Below are 22229 nucleotides of genomic sequence, written 5' to 3'. Positions count from 1 at the left end.
CCAGGTGACTACCTCATGAAGCTGGTTGAGAAAATGCCAAGAGTGTGCAAAGCTGTCATCTTGGCAAGGGGTGGCTACTTTGAAGAATCTCAAATATAAAATATAACACCTTTTTTGTTACTATATGATTCCATATGTGTTATTTTTTAGTTTTGATGTGTTCACTATTATTCTACTATGTGGGAATTAGTTAAAATAAAGAAAAACCCTTGAATGAGTAGGTGTGTCCAAACGTTTGACTGGTACTGTATACAGAATAATTTAATGTTCAAAGATAATAATGAACCTTATGGGTATAGGCATATAAGATATTTAAGACATCCTCACCATTATACCTATTATTATAATTTACTACTTTTTTATCCATATATTTATTGGATTTTCAAACAGGACTATCAACAGAGTTGGTACAGAACCCCCCCTCCCCAAAAAAGAAACAACAACAAAAAATTAGAACACCTATTATTATTATTGTCCGGCCCTTGTCGGTTCACTTTCAGTTTCACCCAATGACTCCATGGTTTCTCTCGAGGGGCGTATTTACGAAGAATCGAAACCAACGTTTCCAGACTGAATTTCCACTGCAATCCACGGTCCGTCATGAAAATAGTTGTATTTATTTTTATAGTCTGAATTTGAACATCTGCATTACTATATAGCATGTAGGCTTAAGTAAGCAGCCTAACTTACATGTCACCTTATTTGAAAAGGACCTGTAGGCCTGCTCTGTCAGTTGGGAGTAAGTGGAGCTGGATGCAGTTTGTATTTGTACCTGTGGGGGAAACGGCTGTGTAAAAGTGAAAAGGTGAACAGAGATGGGGGACAAGCAACAAGACTCAGTGAAAAGGTAAGTGACAAGCCAGATCTGTTTACGATAGGTTATACTAGGCTCGGTGGGGGTGTTGTGCTGAAAAGCCCCCCCCCCACCCCCCATCACGTGAACGCGTACGCACTCAATTCTTCATTGCTGCGAATTGCTTGCTAGTTGAGATGTCTGATCACGTTCGGCTGCGTTTCATTTGATTTTTTATGTCAGTTTTATCGCGGGGAAGGCACTAGTAATGTCTGCAGTTTTCGGTTTGGCTATTTATTTCAAGTGTATTAGTCTATAAATAAATCTCTTTGCCAAAGTTCGTCATCTCTCCCATGTCTTATTCGACTAGTAGTTGGTCTGAAATGTTTATTGCTTGCCTACATTTTACTCCCTCCTCTATGTTTAATATAACACACATACATTAATTAATAATTTCGGTTGCCTATCCTGACGTGAAGTTTGTTCCATAGAAAGTATTTGACTCTGATGTGGGCCACGGAAGGTATTTGACCCTAGCCACAAAATGAAGGAAATTAGAAGCGGGAGGGGGTTCGACAAGGCTATTTTCTTGCCTGACGAAATTCTGCCCTCCGCCCCCTTCTATCTTGGGACTGTAAGGCCTGGCTTCAGAATCACATTTTGTAATGTTTAAGAAAAAAATGATAATACACAAATATTATCACACAATGACACAAAAACATCACAGAAAGTTAAGTTTGTTAACAAACATTAAATAAGAAATACACATTTTGATTAGAGGTTGACCGATTATGATTTTTCAATGCCATTACCGATACCGATTATTGGAGGACCAAAAAAAGCCGATGCCGATACCGATTAATCGGCCGATTTTTATATATATATTTGTAATAATGACAATTACAACAATACTGAATGAACAATGAACACTTATTTTAACTTAATATAATACATAAATAAAATCTATTTAGTCTCAAATAAATAATGAAACATGCTCAATTTGGTTTAAATAATGCAAAAACACAGTGTTGGAGAAGAAAGTAAAAGTGCAATGTGTGCCATGTAAAAAGCTAACGTTTAAGTTCCTTACTCAGAACATGAGAACATATGAAAGCTGGTGGTTCAATATTCCCAGTTCTTCAATATTCCCAGTTAAGAAGTTTTATGTTGTAGTTATTATGACGCATCGACTATTTCTCTCTATACCATTTGTATTTAATTTACCTTTGACTATTGGATGTTCTTATAGGCACTATAGTTTGGCCAGCCTAATCTCAGGAGTTGATAGGCTTGAAGTTATAAACAGCGCTGTGATCAAGCATTGCTAAGAGCTGCTGGCAAACTCAGTAAAGTGCTGTTTGAATGAATGCTTACGAGCCTGTTGCCGCCTACCACCGCTCAGTCAGACTGCTCTATCAAATCATAGACTTAATTATAATATAATAAACACAGAAAGACGAGCTGTTGGTCATTTATATGGTTAAATCCAGAAACTCATTTCGAAAACGAAACGTTTATTTTTTCAGTGAAATACGGAACCGTTACGTATTTTCTTGAACGGGCTGCAACCCTAAGACTAAATATTGCTGTTACATTGCACAACCTTCAATGTTATGTCATAATTATGTAAAATTATGTAAAATTAGTTTGCAACGAGCCAGGTGGCCCAAACTGTTGCATATACTCTGACTCTGCGTGCAATGAACACAAGAGAAGTGACACAATTTCCCTAGTTAATATTGCCTGCAAACATGAATTTATTTTAACTAAATATGCAGGCTTAGAAAAATATACTTCTGTGTATTGATTTTAAGAAAGGCATTCTTAAAAAATGCCGATTACCGATTGTTATGAAAACTTGATATCGGTCAACCTCTAATTTTGATAATTGCATAATAAGATATAAAATGACAGTAAATCAAATATAAAAAGACAATAAATAACATAAACAAATATTGGAAAGCTGCAACAGTTCGACTGAACATTTATTCCACTTTTTATGGAAAGTTTTCCAGGTGATACCGTCGCCTGGAACTCAAGCCTAACCTAGTCCTGACAGGCAGCGCAGACATAATCCTCCAATGATGGGATGGTTTTCATACAGGACTGGTGGAACCATCGTGGGCAGCGGTCACAACCAATCTGAAATTTATGATGAAAAATGTTAATATATTTAAAACATTAAATACATTTTCTTGAGTTACAATCATTTCATTATCAGACAAAGCAGATAATACTACCTCTAGAAACGTTACTGCTTATACAAATTCGTACTGGTAAAAATGTGCCTTTAGAAGTGAACAAGCAATTACTCAGTTAGTGTCTTCCTCATTATTGTCCACCTCCCCACAGTTGGCTCAGGTCTTCTAGCAAAACATAATGTCAAGTAGTTTATACATCCTTACATGTATTTTTCTGAGCAAACAGGGAACAGGGAACAAGGGAATAGTATAGGTTTCTTGTAACATAATTATTTAAATACATGTGTTTTAGTGGCCATATAGTCAGAAGTTGGATCAAAGATGACCTTGAAAAATCCATATAAATGTTTTTTTTATCTACAATTATATTAAATTAGAAATTGAACATACCAGTGTTTTGGAGGAGAGTGACTGCTATTTCTTCTCTCATGATGTTAAAATCTTTGTCCGTATTTGAAAAGACAATCGACTCCTCTTTCAGAACACATTCAGCAAACGGGGGAAAAAAGTTTGATGGGCATTTCAGTTTTCCCCAACAAAATTATGTTACACTTAAGATTCTAATTCGCAAGTATACAACGACACAGCTATAATATAATTTGACAGCTCTGTTTTGCCTTTTAGTCAGTATACTTCCAGTAGGTTAATTGTACATTACTTATACTCGAATACTTACTGTCAAGGCAAATACCCCACAAGTAACATCTTGTTGGCATGGGTGAGGAAGGGTACCACACGCCCATCTGAAGATATTACACCCCTTCTCTCACAGGAATGATCTGAACATTATATGTTAATAAAGGTACAGCATTTTGAAACACTTTATTGATTACAATATAGAGATTAATAACAGAGGGGAATCTGAGAATGCAGGGATTCCAGCAGGGTGTGAGTTGAAGCAGTCAAATCTGGATCTGACAAGGGCTGGAATGTAAATGACATGTGATCATCTGGGATGATCTAACATCTGAGAATGGGCAGGCATTCCCTCGGATGAAGAGCATCTCCGTCTTGCTGATTATGTGCTGTCATCCAAGTGGAAATGTCACCTGCATATCTGATGTAGGAAAAATGATAAGAGATAAGTTGAGTGTCCTGTGAATATGTTTATGTATATGTACTATACATGTGTGTGTATGTGTATATATATCTTGGTATATATTTTGTTGTATTTTAATTTCTATTATTATTGTCATTATTGTGTTTTGTGGTTGAGAGGTGGGGGGAGGTTGATGGGGATGGTGGAGGTGCTGGGGGTGACCTATTGAGGGCGAAGGGAGCTATTGGGGAGAGGATTCTTTATAGAGGCAGTTTTGTTTATTATATTTTTATACATTTATAAAAAAATATCATATTGTTTTCTATTATAACAGTTTACTGTGATTATGGATATGCACTCATGTTGACTTATATATTTGAACTTTATTTTTCGCCCAGATTACACATTTTTGATTTATTGTTATTATTTTTTTATTATTACTACTGTAACTACGTTCTTAAAAACTAAAACAGAAAAAAGTGTAAAGAGGGAAAAGAACGATGGGATGGGGGATTGAGGGATGGGTAGAGAGAACAGTAGAGGGCTCTGAAAACTATTATTGCTGAAATAACCACTTCCTTTTGTGACTAGTCTAATACTTCCTATGGCACACATCAGAGGGCATGATAGGTCACCAAAAATTATTCTGAAGTGTGTCAGGCCTTGCAGTTCCAAGATAGAAAGGGGGGGGGGGGAGAATTTCGGGCAGGCAAGAAAATAGGCTTGCCAAAATCCTCCCCCCTTTCTAATTTCCTTAATTTTGTGGCTAGAGTCAAATACTTTCTGCGGCACAAATCAGTCAAATACTTTCTATAGAATAAACTTCACATCCGGATAGGCAACCAAAATTATTAATTAATGTATGTGTGTTATATTAAACATAGAGGAGGGAGTATAATGTAGGCAAGCAATAAACATTTCAGACCAACTACTAGTCGAATATGACATGGGAGAGATGACGAATTTTGGCAAAGAGATTTATTTATAGACTAATACACTTGAAATAAATAGCCAAACCGAAAACTGCAGACATTACTAGTGCCTCCCCCGTGATCAAAATTACATAAAAAATCAAATGAAACGCAGTCTAACGTGATCAGAAATCTCAACTAGCAAGCAATTCACAGCAATGAAGAATTGAGTGCGTGCGCGTTCACGCGAGGGGAGGGGCAAATTCGGTCAGGGGGAGCTTTTCGGCACAACAGGGGCACAGTGTGACAACACCTGGTTTGTGGTGGGTTTGATTCCTGCACGAGCCACATACAACACTGAATAGTGTTAGAGATAACTTTGGATAAAAGAAAGCATCTACTAAATCAGTGGCCATATTATTATAGGTGTCTGGCAGTTTGTAAAGTCAGTCTATTTTCCCATTCATAATTGATTAACTAATTCCTCTCTTGTGATCCTCTAATGACACCTACATAAACAGGCCAGCAGATGGCAATAAGAACCAGACGAGTGACTCCCTCCAACAGGTTACAGTCTCTGGAAATTCCAAGCGGAGAAAGAAGAGAGGAAAGAAAAAGAGGAGTGCCGAGAAGATGGAGGACAAGGAGGGAGAGATGGGAACATTTACCCAATTGCAGTCTGTCTTGGTTCAACCACAATCAGAGGAATCTAACCCAGCTCAATTCCTATCAGTGCAACCTGACCCACCCTTAGGGCAATCTAATCGAGAGAAACCTACACCAGAGCAAACCTATCCCAAAGCAACCCAAACTAGCACAACGTAACCCTGCCCAACCATCTACAGGGCATCAAAACCCAGCCACGCTCCTTTCAGTGCTATCTCCACAACAATCATCACCAGATCAGCCAGATCAGTCATCTCCACACCAGTCATCACTAGATCAGCCAGATCAGTCATCTCCACACCAGTCATCACTAGATCAGCCAGATCAGTCATCTCCACACCAGTCATCACTAGATCAGTCATCTCCACAACAGTCATCACCAGATCAGCCAGATCAGTCATCTCCACACCAGTCATCACCAGATCAGCCAGATCAGTCATCTCCACACCAGTCATCACCAGATCAGTCATCTCCACAACAGTCATCACCAGATCAGCCAGATCCGTCATCTCCATACCAGTCATCACCAGATCAGTCATCTCCACAACAGTCATCACCAGATCAGCCAGATCCGTCATCTCCATACCAGTCATCACCAGATCAGTCATCTCCACAACAGTCCTCACCAGATCAGCCAGATCCGTCATCTCCATACCAGTCATCACCAGATCAGTCATCTCCACAACAGTCATCACCAGATCAGCCAGATCAGTCATCTCCACACCAGTCATCACCAGATCAGTCATCTCCACAACAGTCATCACCAGATCAGCCAGATCAGTCATCTCCACAACAGTCATCTCCACAACAGTCATCACCAGAACAGCCAGATCAGTCATCACAGTCATCTCCAGACGAGGACAAACCTAAGAAAAAGGGAGATCCAAACAAACGTTCCCTTCTGACCTGGAACATAGACGGCCTGGACCTGAACGATATCAAGGAACGTCTCTCAAGGCTACTGGACTACCTGATCGAGTGAGTCACATCAACACACAACACATTTCGTCATATAGTTTTTAGGATGAGAAGTTTGTGTGTCATTCCCATAACCCAAGCTCCCACTGCGTGGAGAGAAGCTGTGACTAATCGGAGGGAGACAGTCGTCACAGTTAATGAGATTTTGGCCCATTGCTTTTGAAGTCTGTCCTAGATTCATCTTCGGCACAATTTTCTAATTCACTTTTGTCACGCAGTAAATGCTTTTTACCCTCCCTGTTAAAACTGCACATATACATATAAACCTTTATTATCCATCAAAAACAATGTTATTTATTTTCATTAACTGTCGGGTCAAGTCACAGAACAAAATGATATGTTTACAAGTCATTAAACAACATCTTAAGCAGTGAAATAGCGTTGTGTTGATTTCTCATGTTCTTTCTCCCTTGAAGGTACCATCCTGACATTGTGCTACTGCAAGAGGTTATTTCACCAATTTACCAGGTTTTACAGCAGGTTCTGAAGCCATATCACCTGTTGCCGGGTAAGCAATAGCATTATAAATACTTTTTCAGTCATTATAAAGTCTTGTCATTTGAGAGAATTTCTAGCTTTTCTTTGGCCAGATGTGGATTATATGACTGTAATTATGTATTTATATGACTGTGTTTATGGTCATCCTTCCTGTGTTATGTTGATATGGTCCATCCCAGGTAGTGACAGAAGCTATTTTACTGCCATACTGCTGAGGAAGTCCAGAGTTCAACTTCTGGAGAGTAGCATAGTGAATTACCCACAGAGATGAGGAGAAACATGCTTATGGCCAATGTAAGAACACTCTCTGTACCTTGCTCTGTCTTTTCCTGTCATCTCTCATTCCATCAAATGTCATTAAGTAATAGAAAATGTGCACAGATATTCAAGTTACACATGCAGATCTCAAGTTATGATTCTGCCCCTACTCAGTGTCTTTCTGCTCTCTCTGTCATGGACCAGGTTTCTTTCCTTGGCCATCCGCTGTGTGTGATGACGTCCCACATGGAGATCATGAAGCCCCAATCCCTGGAACGCCAGAACCAGCTGAGGACGGTGTGGAAGACAATGAGGGAGCAGCCCCAGGACCACAGCGTCATCTTTGGGGTAGACACCAACCTCAGGGACTGGGAGGTGAGACAGTGAGAGAGGGAGCGATGTGTTTGACATGTACATCATGTGTGTATGTCTGCAACGTGTCTGAGTGTGTTTCCAGGTGAAGAACCAGGGCGGTCTACCTGAGAGCATCTGTGACGTATGGGAGTCCCTGGGCCAGCCGGAGACTGCCGGTACACCTGGGACTGTGTCACCAATGACAACAATGACCTCCCTTTCCCCGCACGCCTGCGCTTCGACCACATCTTCCTGAGGCAGGCCGGCGAGGGGTCAAAGGTCAGCCCAGATGGCATGACCCTGGTGGGCCTGAAGAGGTTGGATGACTGTCAACGCTTTACCAGCGACCACAAGGGTCTCCTCTGGACCTTTGTCATAAAACTTCTCAGTCAAGCAACACCTGAATGATACAAAGGGAACCGTTATCAAATCAAATCAAATCGTATTTGTCACATACACATGGTTAGCAGATGTTAATGCGAGGGTAGCGAAATGCTTGTGCTTCTAGTTCCGACAATGCAGTAATAACCAACGAGTAATCTAACCTAACAATTCCACAAATACTACCTTATACACACAAGTGTAAAGGGATAAAGAATATGTACATAAAGATATATGAATGAGTGATGGTACAGAACGGCATAGGCAAGATGCAGTAGATGGTATAAAGTACAGTATATACATATGAGATGAGTACTGTAGGGTATATAAACATAAAGTGGCATAGTTTAAAGTGGCTAGTGATACATGTATTACATAAAGATGGCAAGATGCAGTAGATGATATAGAGTACAGTATATACATATACATATGAGATGAGTAATGTAGGGTATGTAAACATTATATTAAGTGGCATTGTTTAAAGTGGCTAGTGATACATTTTTACATACATTTCCATCAATTCCCATTATTAAAGTGGCTGGAGTTGAGTCAGTATGTTGGCAGCAGCCACTAAATGTTAGTGGTGGCTGTTTAACAGTCTGATGGCCTTGAGATAGAAGCCGTACCAACTGCTCCGCCCACAACCGTAAGGCTCTCCAGAGGGTAGTGAGGTCTGCACAACGCATCACCGGGGGCAAACTACCTGCCCTCCAGGACACCTACACCACCCGATGTCACAGGAAGGCCATAAAGATCATCAAGGACAACAACCACCCGAGCCACTGCCTGTTAGATGTCCATGTCATGTCAACCAGGAACAGCATAGAAATATTTGCCCATCTTTATGTACATTGGGAGATTTCGAGATTTAGTCCTAGGATTATGGATTATGAATGCATCAATAGTGATTCATGACTTCAATTTCTATGTTTGGCAACTGCTGCTGTTCCAAGGCACACTTTTAATTTATCCAGCCACATATTTGTCTGTGCCAACAGGTTATGTACCCTATTCAAGGGCACATTCATACTGTCTCTGGACTTGGAAGCAGACACTTTATTGGCTACCCTCCAGGGTACAGTATCTGGTTATTTTCTATCACTGTTTTAAACATCAAAGCAGCATCAAGCCAATTTCAAAAAACTCATTTTGTTCCAGACAAGTATTTGTATTGACCCACTTTAAAATGACTTTCTATGTGATTTTAATTTGCAAGGTGTAAGCAAAATGCAAGATTGTGTTATAATACTTTTATTGCATCAAATGGTTGTTTTAAGCAACAGAATAAGGGGTTGTTAGTACGCTCATCTGTGTGTGTTCTACTGAGGATGGGCCTCTGGAAGATTTACGATGACTTTGGGTGATACCGCATTCCAGAGCATGAGTTAATGTTTCTGTACTGGGGTACCAGGGGGAGATGGCTCCAGTATGGAGTTGGGGGGCCAGACACCGGTCTCTACACAATGAGTTCTCATGTTTTTACAGCAGATACTGTCTATTGTGAATTATAAGTATCTTTCATACAAATCTTAACCTTGTGACCCATTCCATACATCTGTTGTTTGTCATGTAAACTGAAGGAGGATGGACTTTGCTATAAAATACTGTGGCTAAAACCAGCTGATTGAGTTCTCAGTGATCAGCTCCAGGGGTGGTTACCGACCAGCTCCATTACTGCACTAATTAAATAATAAAATTGATTTTTTTGAAGAAATCTAGAAGTCTCTCCTTTTGATTACAATAATTCCACCACAAAGGCTGTATTGTTTTAGAGAACAGTTAATTAACTTGCTGTTACTGTAACAGATCTATACCATTTTGCACTCACAAAGTGAACTTCTTGTGTATTAACAGCCTTACCCAACCATTCAGTAAAAATAGCACAGAAGAACCCCATACCAAACAAGTTAGTTCTGATTTCTCTCCACTAGAGGTAGTTCTGGTTTCTCTCCACTAGAGGTAGTTCTGATTTCTCTCCACTAGAGGTAGTTCTGGTTTCTCTCCACTAGAGGTAGTTCTGATTTCTCTCCACTAGAGGTAGTTCTGATTTCTCTCCACTAGAGGTAGTTCTGGTTTCTCTCCACTAGAGGTAGTTCTGGTTTCTTTCCACTAGAGGTAGTTCTGATTTCTCTCCACTAGAGTTAGTTCTGATTTCTCTCCACTAGAGGTAGTTCTGATTTCTCTCCACTAGAGGTAGTTCTGGTTTCTCTCCACTAGAGGTAGTTCTGATTTCTCTCCACTAGAGGTAGTTCTGGTTTCTCTCCACTAGAGGTAGTTTTGGTTTCTCTCCACTAGAGGTAGTTCTGATTTCTCTCCACTAGAGGTAGTTCTGATTTCTCTCCACTAGAGGTAGTTCTGGTTTCTCTCCACTAGAGGTAGTTCTGATTTCTCTCCACTAGAGGTAGTTCTGATTTCTCTCCACTAGAGGTAGTTCTGGTTTCTCTCCACTAGAGGTAGTTCTGATTTCTCTCCACTAGAGGTAGTTCTGGTTTCTCTCCACTAGAGGTAGTTCTGATTTCTCTCCACTAGAGGTAGTTCTGATTTCTCTCCACTAGAGGTAGTTCTGGTTTCTCTCCACTAGAGGTAGTTCTGGTTTCTCTCCACTAGAGGTAGTTCTGGTTTCTCTCCACTAGAGGTAGTTCTGGTTTCTCTCCACTAGAGGTAGTTCTGGTTTCTCTCCACTAGAGGTAGTTCTGATTTCTCTCCACTAGAGGTAGTTCTGATTTCTCTCCACTAGAGGTAGCTCTGATTTCTCTCCACTAGAGGTAGTTCTGATTTCTCTCCACTAGAGGTAGCTCTGGTTTCTCTCCACTAGAGGTAGTTCTGGTTTCTCTCCACTAGAGGTAGTTCTGGTTTCTCTCCACTAGAGGTAGTTCTTGTTTCTCTCCACTAGAGGTAGTTCTGATTTCTCTCCACTAGAGGTAGTTCTGGTTTCTCTCCACTAGAGGTAGTTCTGGTTTCTCTCCACTAGAGGTAGCTCTGGTTTCTCTCCACTAGAGGTAGTTCTGGTTTCTCTCCACTAGAGGTAGTTCTGGTTTCTCTCCACTAGAGGTAGTTCTGATTTCTCTCCACTAGAGGTAGTTCTGATTTCTCTCCACTAGAGGTAGTTCTGGTTTCTCTCCACTAGAGGTAGTTCTGATTTCTCTCCACTAGAGGTAGCTCTGGTTTCTCTCCACTAGAGTTAGTTCTGATTTCTCTCCACTAGAGGTAGCTCTGGCCATATTCCAGATCCACTCACTGCGCCAGACACTGTGGAGGAAAATGACCTCCAAAAATAAACTCCTTTATCGCATTAGGGATAAAGACAGCCCTATGAATAACACCTGTCTAGCCCTGATAGCACCACCCTCAACAGAGCCACCCTCATTGTGAGAGAGAAAGCGTGGTGCATTCATTCATGAAATGTGTGCTTTGTCAATGGTATCCATCGTGGCATTAAGCTGACGAATCAGACAAGGGAGAAAATACAGACACAAAACAGACTTCAAAATGTTTTTGTGACAACATGACCACATGTATGCCATTTCCTGAGCCACTAGTCTGGTTGAGACTGACGGTATCTAGTATCTAATGTTCTGTCTTGACTGTTTCTTTAAGGCTTTTCTCCTCTCTTGGCGTACTATATTACTGATAACCACAAGAATGAATGCTCCCTCATTGAAATGCCTTGAACATTTTGCTATCAATAATGTGCATCAATGGGTATGCAAACAGAGCAGCTGACTCATGTATTTTTAGGGAGGGGTTGGTCGCATGGCTAATGATTTGTTTTGACAACCATAGATCATGTTTATATTGCTGATAATATATTTATTGTGTTATTGTGTGCGTTAGGGTGACTTACTTCACAAAGTGTGTGAGTCTGTGCTTTTGAGTAAGTGTGTGTATGTGTGCTTGGTGTGCTATTATGTGTATGATTGTGTGTGTATGCGCACATGTGTGTGTGCTTGCGCACGGTTGTATCGGTTTACTGTGGCTTTCTGTTCCTGCTCAGGTTGTTTCCTGAGTTATCCCCCCTAGGACCAGTGCACCCTCTTGTCTGTTTTAGATGGATGGTAGTATCTTCTGGAGGGGGAGAAATGGGTGAACAGGGCCCCAGTGTTTTCCTTTGGAGAATTGATTGGGAGCTCATTTTCTCAGCTGTTTAATCCGAAGCGAATGGAAATATGTCGGCACAGTCTGCTGGAAATTAGGAGAGATGGCAACCTGTCAACGTGAGGAATGATTTGTTACTGGCGTGGCTTCAGCCAGCGGGTTAGCTTAGGTGTATATAAATGTACTAGCGCATTCTCCATTAACATCATCAGTAAAGAGCCTGTCAGTCAATCAGCCAGGTGCATTCTGGGACAGTAGCCAAAAATAGGTTTATTGTTTTGGGGACGTACAGAGGATGACCTGGAAAAGGTGAAAATCCTCTGTGTGTTATTAGACATCCCACTCATTATCTCATGTGATGATACTGTCTCTAGGAATGAAGAATAAAGCTGGTTGAAACGTCTATTAATGTCTATTTGTTTTATTTTAAAGGTTGTAACCTGACCAAAGTGACATACAGCCCTATTCAGGGATGCAAACTAGTCACCTTTCGGCGAAATTCGCTGTTTTGAATCCAAAATAGGTGACCTACGTGATTCGTGTAGATCCGATGATAAATGTTTGGGAGGGGAGGGGGGGTTGAATTAGTACTGGCTGTAAGCGAATGAGTGATGCGCGTTTGGAGCAATACTAGTGGCTCTATCCAAGGCTCACATGGAACTCAAACCAGGTGCCATCATGCATAAATGTATTTTGTCCCCCCACACCAAACTCTGAACCAATTATATTAGTTTGGGGACAGGTCAAAAAACATTAAACATTTATGGCAACTTAGCTAGCTAGCTTGCACTTGCTAGCTACTTTGTCCTTTTTAGCTAGCTTGCTGTTGCTAGCTAATTTGTCCTGGGATATAAACAAGTTGTTATTTTACCTGAAATGCACAAGGCCCTCTATTCCACCAATTAATCCACACATAAAACGGTCAATTGAATTGTTTCTTGTCATCTCTCCTCCTTCCAGGCTTTTTCTTCTCTTGACTTTATATTGCGATTGGCAACTTTCATAAATTAGGTGCATTACTGCCACTGACCTCATTAGTCTTTCAGTCACCCACGTGGGTATAACCAATGAGGAGATGGCACGTGGGTACCTGCTTCTATAAATCAATGAGGAGATGGGAGAGGCAGGACTTGCAGCACGATCTGTGTCAGAAATATAACTTATTTTTTAGCCCTTGGCAACGCAGACACTTGTTGCAGTGGGTGCAATAATTGAATAACATAGATTTCTAAATGTATTTTGCAACGCTTGCGCACACGACACGAGCCGTGTAGTCAGCCTGTTACTAGTTACAGTATCAGCGTGCACTCTGGAAAGGCAGCTTGTCAGTTACAGCAGCGCGTCACTTGAACAATAACAAAGAGGATTTGGAGGTGGAGGGTCCGTCATGGTCTGGGGCGGTGGGTCACAGCATCATCTTGCTGAGCTGGTTGTCATTGCAGGCAATCTCAACGCTGTGCGTTACAGGGAAGACATCCTCCTCCCTCATGTGGTACACTTCCTGCAGGCTCATCCTGACATGACCCTCCAGCATGACAATTCCACCAGTCATATTGCTCGTTCTGTGTGTGATTTCCTGCGAGACAGAAATACCAGTGTTCTGCCATGGCCAGTGAAGAGCCTGGATATCAATCCCATTGAGCACATCTGGGACCTGTTAGATCGGAGGGTGAGGGCTAGGGCCATTCCCCCCAGAAATGTCCGGGAACGTGCAGGTGCCTTGGTGGAAGAGTGGGGTAACATCTCACAGCAAGAACTGGCAAATCTGGTGGAGTCCATGAGGAGGAGATGTACAGCAGTACTTAATGCAGCTGGTGGCCACACCAGATACTGACTGTTACTTTTGATTTTGACCCCCCTTTGTTCAGGGACACATTATTCAATTTCTGTTAGTCACATGTCTGTGGAACTTGTTCAGTTTATGTCTCAGTTGTTGAATCTTTTTATGTTCATACAAATATTTACACATGTTAAGTTTGCTGAAAATAAACACAGTTGACAGTGAGAGGAATTTTGTTTTTTTGCTGCGTTTGTCACGTTCCTGACCTTATTTGCCTTTGTTTTACTTTGTTTAGTTGGTCAGGACGTGAGCTGGGTGGGTAGTCTATGTTATGTGTTTCTATGTTGGGTTAAATGTGTTGCCTGATATGGTTCTCAATTAGAGGCAGGTGTTTGACATTTCCTCTGATTGAGAACCATATTAAGGTAGGCTGTTCTCACTGTTTGTTTGTGGGTGATTGTTCCTGTGTCTGTTTGCACCACACGGGACTGTTTCGTTTGTTTGTTCGTTTAGGTAGTATGTTCCTGTTTTATGCGTTCTTCGTGTTTATGTAAGTTCTTGTTCAGGTCAGTCTACGTCGTTTGTTATTTTGTAATCAATTCAAGTGTTTTTCGTGTTTCGTCTTTCATTTATTAAATTCATTATGTCTACATACAACGCTGCATTTTGGTCCGACCCTTACTCCTTCTCCTCATCCGAGGAGGAGGCATTAGACAGCCGTTACAGAATCACCCACCAACAAAGGACCAAGTGGCGTGGGAGAAAGCAACAGCGATCGCAGGATTCATGGACATGGGAGGAAATATTGGACGGAAAAGGTCCATGGGCACAGCCAGGAGAATATCGCCGCCCTCGTGAAGAGCTGGAGGCAGCTAAAGCCGAGAGGCGGTGGTATGAGAAGGCAGCACGGAAAGCGAGGCTGGAAACCTGTGAGTCAAGCCCAAAAATGTCTTGGGGGGGTGGGGGCTACAAGGGAGTGTAGCGAAGTCAGGTAGGAGACCTGCGCCAACTCCCCGAGCTTACCGTGGAGAGCGACAGTACGGGCAGACACCGTGTTATGCGGTAGAGCGCACGGTGTCTCCTGTACGTGTGCATAGCCCGGTGCGGGTTATTCCACCTCCCCGCACTGGCAGGGCTAGATTGAGTATTGAGCCGGATGTCATGAAGCCGGCCCAACGCATCTGGCCACCAGTGCGTCTCCTCGGGCCGGCATACATGGCACCAGCCTTACGCATGGTGTCCCCGGTTCGCATACACAGCCCAGTGCGGGTTATTCCACCTCCCCGCACTGGTCGGGCGACGGGGAGCATACAACCAGGTAAGGTTGGGCAGGCTCAGTGCTCAAGGGAGCCAGTACGCCTGCATGGTCCGGTATATCCGGCGCCACGTCCCCGCCACAGCCCAGTACCACCAGTGCCGGCACCACGCACCAAGCCTCCTGTGCGTCTCCAGAGCCCTGTTCCTCCTCCACACACTAGCCCTATGGTGCGTGTCTCCTCCCCATTACCACCAGTGCCTACACCACGCACTAAACCTCCTGTGCGTCTCCAGAGTCCTGTGCGTCCTGTTGCTGCTCCCCGCACTAGCCTGAAGGTGCGTGTCCTTAGCCCGGTACCTCCAGTTCCGGCACCACGCACCAGGCCTACAGTGCGCCTCAGCCGGCCAGAGTCTGCCGTCTGCCCAGCGGCGCCTGAACTGCCCGTCTGCCCAACGGCGCCTGAACTGCCCGTCTGCCCAACGGCGCCTGAACTGCCCGTCTGCCCAACGCCGTCTGAGCTGTCCGTCTGCCAAGCGCCGCCTGAACTGCCCGTCTGTCCTGAGCCTTCAAAGCCGCCCGTCTGTACTGAGCCTTCAAAGCCGCCCGTCTGTACTGAGCCTTCAAAGCCGCCCGTCTGTCATGAGCCTTCAGAGCCGTCTGCCAGACAGGAGCCGCTAGAGCCATCCGCCAGACAGGAGCCGCTGGAGCCGTCCGCCAGACAGGAGCAGCCAGAGCCGTCCGCCAGACAGGAGCAGCCAGAGCCGTCCGCCAGACAGGAGCAGCCAGAGCCGTCCGCCAGACAGGAGCAGCCAGAGCCTTCCGCCAGACAGGAGCAGCCAGAGCCTTCCGCCAGACAGGAGCAGCCAGAGCCTTCCGCCAGACAGGAGCAGCCAGAGCCTTCCGCCAGACAGGAGCAGCCAGAGCCTTCACGTTCCTGACCTTATTTGCCTTTGTTTTACTTTGTTTAGTTGGTCAGGACGTGAGCTGGGTGGGTAGTCTATGCTATGTGTTTCTATGTTGGGTTAAATGTGTTGCCTGATATGGTTCTCAATTAGAGGCAGGTGTTTGACGTTTCCTCTGATTGAGAACCATATTAAGGTAGGCTGTTCTCACTGTTTGTTTATGGGTGATTGTTCCTGTGTCTGTGTCTGTTTGCACCACACGGGACTGTTTCGTTTGTTCGTTCGTTTAGGTAGTCTGTTCCTGTTTCATGCGTTCTTCATGTTTATGTAAGTTCTTGTTCAGGTCAGTCTACGTCGTTTGTTATTATGTAATCAATTCAAGTGTTCTTCGTGTTTCGTCTTTCATTTATTAAATTCATTATGTCTACATAAAACGCTGCATTTTGGTCCGACCCTTACTCCTTTTCCTGATCCGAGGAGGAGGCATTAGACAGCCGTTACAGTTTAGATCATATTATTTGTTTAATTAGTTCAAACCTGCATTTCCCCCTAGCAGGGATTTTTTGCATGTTTCAGTGCAAAAAAATAGTGTCACCTTTTCAGAGATTAGGGCCTTATAATGGTTAATATTGGTAATATGTTATCATAAATTGATATTCGCTGTTACTTTAACATCATTCTCAAGGTCAGTCTCATGAGGCACTGGGTTGTTCCTTTCAGGACTCAGCAGTCCCTCCCTCCTTCATGTAGTGCTGTGAAGAAATGTAGTTCTAATTCCTGTCCACTGCAGCAGTCTAAAGACAGGCCTCTAATGAAGAAACAAATGCCTGTAATATGTCTCTGTCACCACCTCTTTGTCCTTTCATTGTAGTCCACATCCTCTTCCTCCTCTCTCACTTTTTCTCTTTTCTCCCCCCTCGCTCCAACTGATTTTCATAATTAATCGCCCCTAAATCCCCGCTCTACAGTAACAGCAAACCATAACCTCCCCTCTGTCCCCTTCCACTGATCCTGTCAAATCTTCTTTTTTTTTAAGTGCCTGTCTCAGCAGCTTTGCGCCCCATTGGTTAACCTCTCTGACCCAGCCTACTGATTTGGCCAGGGGTAGCTGATTCACAGGAAGGGTACACAGGAAGAGGTCACATAAGCACTTCCTCTCCTACCACTGGCAGCCTCTCATTCAGTGGGTGCATGTAGAGCACATTTCTGCACCCTTAAAGCTAACAAGTGTCAATAAATATGTCTGATGTGTTTTTGGACTCGAGAAACAGATACAGTTGTGAAGTATTCTGAGTTTTATTTGGAAACATAGACATGAGAAGAGGTGACATACCTTTCTCTGTTCTTACTGTACAGTATAATTGAGTCAATCCATCCAGTCTAGGCTGTAATCAGAAGGTAATGGCCCTAGGGCACACTGTAAGATAGTGTAACCTTCTGTGACCTGTTTTAATGCACAGTCAATCATACTAATATGACTGTAATATTGTTCTCAGGGGAATGCTGTGTAAAAGTATCTGATCGATAGTAATCACATTTTAGTTTCAAAAGAGGTGATAGAAGACCCTAAGAGGTTATTAAGGGACTTTTCAACCCCCCTGTTGGAGCTCAGTCCTTGTCAGTGAGCATATGTGTAAAATGAACTGGGGTCATAAAGGGGTTGTATTAGATTGCACCACTGGCTAGCTGCAGGAGGAGAGTGGCCTTGCTTTTCCCTCTGCTATAGTGGTGTGGCAGTGGCAAAACACTGGCGGAATGGGGGAGGAAATGTTTTGGAACTGTAGGTGTGAGTGATCAGAGCTAGAAGGATCAACAAAGGGCAAATTGTTGCCAGCAGCAGAAATGCTGAAACGACTTCACACACACATCTCATTTCAGAGAGGCCCCACTTCCTAATATAAAGGCTTTTTGTTGGGGTAGCTGGCCCCTTTGATGTTATCCTCAGTCTACCATACATATCTGTCTTATTGTTGGGGCTTGCTTGCCTACCCTTCCTTGTCATGCCTACCTTGACATGTTAAGACATACTCAGTAGATCCTTCCACATTTGCCCACCATCAGCTGTTGAAGGCAGATCTAATCTTCCAGCTGACATATTTTGGCCTGATAAGCAGGACCTGTCAATAAGGATAATTGTTTAGAGGTGCCAAGATAACAACTTTGAAGAGAGGAGGTTTAGGATGGACTGAAAGATCAGAAAGTAGATAGAATTGCAACACACCCACCCTAAAGCTTAGGTAAGGATTTTATATGAAATGTGGGATTTGATTTAATCCTTCCACCAAAGATGCTTGTAGCTGGTATTTCATCTCTCTCTGTGTCAAAGGTGTAGCAGAGGTCAGCTAGTCGTAGACAGATAAGCAACTTTGGATTTTCTCAGTACAGGGCAGTGTCATTACTTTAGTTCTGGTTCTCAGCTAGCTAAAAACTTATCTGGTGGCTCTAAGGCAGCACATTTTGATTTGGTTTCATTTAATTGACCATTTTAAAACACAACTGAGCCGTGTAAGTGGATACACAACATTTGTAAGTCGCTCTGGATAAGAGCGTCTGCTAAATGACTTAAATGTAATGTAAAAAGATCACCACAAACAAGTTTGCAACTTATTTCCATTGTGGTCCTTACATTAGCAAGTTGATATCGGACCCATGCTGGCAGTCAATGGCACCAGCAGTCAAATGTACCGTAGACAAATGGCTGCCCATATTTCCTTATTTTTGAAAATGGTAAATTACCATAAATGAAAACGATTTGTCATATAATGCACTGAACCATCTACCTATCACCAAGTCTGATGTTATTACCAAGGCTGTCATCATTAAATAAAACATTCAACTATCTTGAATAAATAGTGGTATTTGTTTGACATGGTGGGCTCATTTTGAAATGAATGGATTGAACTCCATAAGTAAGTTAGACTTCAATTTTGAACTAAATGCTCACTACACATTGGTTTAAACAGTAAAGACAGAGGTCAGGTGAGAAGTGATTTAGTCAATTTCGAGATAAGAATGATTATATGGCCATGATTGCAAAGACAGTCACCTGTTTTCTTGTACAGGGTATTCCAGTATGTGTCCTGAGTTGGTAAACAGTCTGACCCTCTGGGGACATTTAAGGATACCTCTCTGGACATCATGTTGCATTTTGATTTGAGCTAATCCAGACGGCCCAGGTACAAGATCATTAGATTAGGGTGGACAGTATAATGGGTAGGATTATGCAATCCATCTTAAAATGAGATTGCCCTAGTTTAGCGACACATTATGTAAATGTATTTAGGGAGTCAATGATAATGAGTTCCTGATGGTTTGTCAGGCGATGTTCACTCTCCATAAATGCTGAGAACAGGGACAATAGACACATCCCTTAGCTGATGTACACTGTATTAAACTTCCTGCTGTATTAAACAGTATTTGATTGGATTTCTTTGATTCTTTATCCAGGAAGTCCCTTTAAAATGAAGAGTATATAAAAGTATATTCTTAAGTGCGACCTTGCTTACTGTACAACCATGCAACAATACAGAGCTATACATTTGAGCTGTATAGCACATTCTATGTCCCACCAAAATGTGTATGAAATGTTTTCCTAATCTGAACATTTAGCTAACAGGTTAAACTGTGTTCTTTCAATGGACTGTCATTATCATAAACTTAATTGTGTTATTATCCCATGTTGTATATTATAGTAGCATAAGTATAGTCAAGAAGACATGGCCATTGACTTGTTTTTTCATCAGTACAGACACGGACAGAGAGTACACTCACTTGCACACACGCACACGCTTAGGGAGCAGTGCACTGAGATGGTTGGCAAGGTTGATTTCAGCACCATGGACAGTGTTAGCTGAACTGCCTGAGTGAGAATGGGAAGAGAGAGTCTAGAAGAGAGGGGAGAAAAGAGGAGAGAACATGAGAGCCATGAGGAGAGCAGAGGAAAGAAAGAGGATGAAGAGATAGGTGATAAAGGAGTGAAGAGCTGAGGGGAAAGAAGAGGTAGAGGAGAGCAGGATAACAGAAGAGAAACCTAGGATTTATATGTATATGGCCCTGTCCTTGGAGGGACCTCTGTTAATTCCTGAACTAATGATGACAGAGGCAACAGCTGTCATTGTTCTGCCCTGAACATTTGATTAATGAGATTTTACTATTTGCCAAATGCACGGTATAACTAGCCGATTAAACTCAACTCCACGATTTATGATGAGGTTGAGTGGCGACTACTGTGAGCGGACTGGAGCTCCTATGTCACACAACATTCTATAAAAAATTAACGATGATATTTGTAATTGCGGGCTATTCTTTGTGTGCTGACATCAATCATTTTTTATTTCATGTGACGTCGGAGCTCCAGTCTGCCCACACTAGTCGCCGCTCAGCTCCATCGTAAATCGTGGAGACGGCTATAGCATAACAGGCCTAATACTTACTGACTTATACTGGATTATTCAGGAATGAGGCCTGGTTTAGGACGTCATAAAATATAGTTTAAAAGTGTCCTTCCTTCCTAACTTCTACCCCTTCTATAAATTGGACCATTGGACCAATCGTTAGCTAGACTAGTTCGACAAAGTAGTCAGAGAAAGCAACACCCTCACACCAGGCACAATCTTTATGTGGTTATTTTAATACGGCGAAAAGGCACTGGAGTTCTGTCTCAAGGCTACAATTTAGTATCATTGTCTTCAGAAATCAATGTAACTGTGACTAAAATAACGTGTGTAAGGGGTTCACAAAGAGCAGGGTGCCTTATCATCATATGCGTGATAAGTAGAAGTAATCAACATAAAAACATTTGGTGGACAGTTCCATTATTTTGACCTCCCCACAGTTCATTGGAAGAAAGGTATCTTGGCAGTGTAGAAAAAATGTTGCTGTCGTAAGGCACATTTTCTGCAACTCTACACATTTCCATGAGCTGAGAGAAAATGTGCCTTTTTGAAGTAAATGTACATTAATTTGGCATGGAGCTGAGCAGGGTTGAGGTCAATTCAACTTTAAAATGGAATTCAAATTCAATTCACTCATGAAGTGGAGAATCGAAGTATATATAAATTATTTAATTTAACTAGGCAAGTCAGTTAAGAACAAATTCTTATTTACAATGACAGCCTATATGGTGAAACTGGGGAGATTGACAGATTTTTACCTTGTCAGCTCGGGGATTTGATCCATCAACCTTTCACTTACTGGCCCAATGCTCTAACCACTAGCCTACCTGCTGCCCCAAATTAAATTAACATTTTAAAAAAATCTTCAGGTTATGGAATTGAATTGGAATTAGGCTCTTTGGACTTTTTGAGTTGGAATTGTAGAAACATTTCATCTTTGGAATTGAACTGAATTGGAATTCTATATTTGTACATTTCCCAGTTAATGGATTTTATGCACATAGTATCAATCATTTGTTTTTAATATTTTCAACCTGTATTCCTATATGTTCAGTATAGCTAGGCTGTCTGAACAGTGACATGATCAACCTGAAAGCCATAGGGAATTACATTTAAATTTGTGGAATTTTGCGGGATAATACTGAATTGGGAAGTGAATTCTTGTAATTGACCTAACATTGGAATTCAGATTAATTGAATTATTTCTGAATTAAAAGACTGACCTGGAATTTGAATTGAATTAAATAGAATTTACAGGGGGAGAGAATTTAATTAGAATATGATTTTTAGAATTGACCCCATCCCTGGAGCTGAGAGACAATTTTGCGGTCTTAAAGCTAATTTCCTGAAATTCTATGCATTTTTCCATGGCTAATGCTGTGTTCCCTTGATCAAATATTACGACAAAATCAATAGGCATGTGCCCTGAATGCCCAGTTTTTGGAGTTTTCAATTCTGGTGTTATTTAAAAAATATATCCAGTTCAATATCTTTTCTGCATGCTTTCTATCTTTTGGTTGTTTAAGTTAAACTGGAACTGTTTATACATTCCAAAGTGGAATTTTCTATACAGAAAAAACGGTAATTAGCTCCAATTACTGTAATTCACTCCATAGTAAAGGGATAGTTCAAGATTTTGACAATGAAGCCATTTGTCTACTTCTCCTGAGTCAGATGAACAGGAACAGCTAGCATGTTAACTGTTCCTGTAGACTTCCAGT

General features: G+C 42.0%; 1 pseudogene; it reads left to right on the top strand.

The window, feature by feature from the left end:
• The first annotated feature begins 496 nt into the window (after positions 1–496).
• Positions 497–9793, top strand: LOC129838147 (protein piccolo-like; annotated as a pseudogene).
• The last annotated feature ends 12436 nt before the right edge of the window (positions 9794–22229 follow it).

Source organism: Salvelinus fontinalis, chromosome 38 (genome assembly GCF_029448725.1).
Source record: "Salvelinus fontinalis isolate EN_2023a chromosome 38, ASM2944872v1, whole genome shotgun sequence".
Classification (NCBI taxonomy): domain Eukaryota; kingdom Metazoa; phylum Chordata; class Actinopteri; order Salmoniformes; family Salmonidae; genus Salvelinus; species Salvelinus fontinalis.
This window is presented reverse-complemented; position numbering and strand designations above follow the sequence as displayed.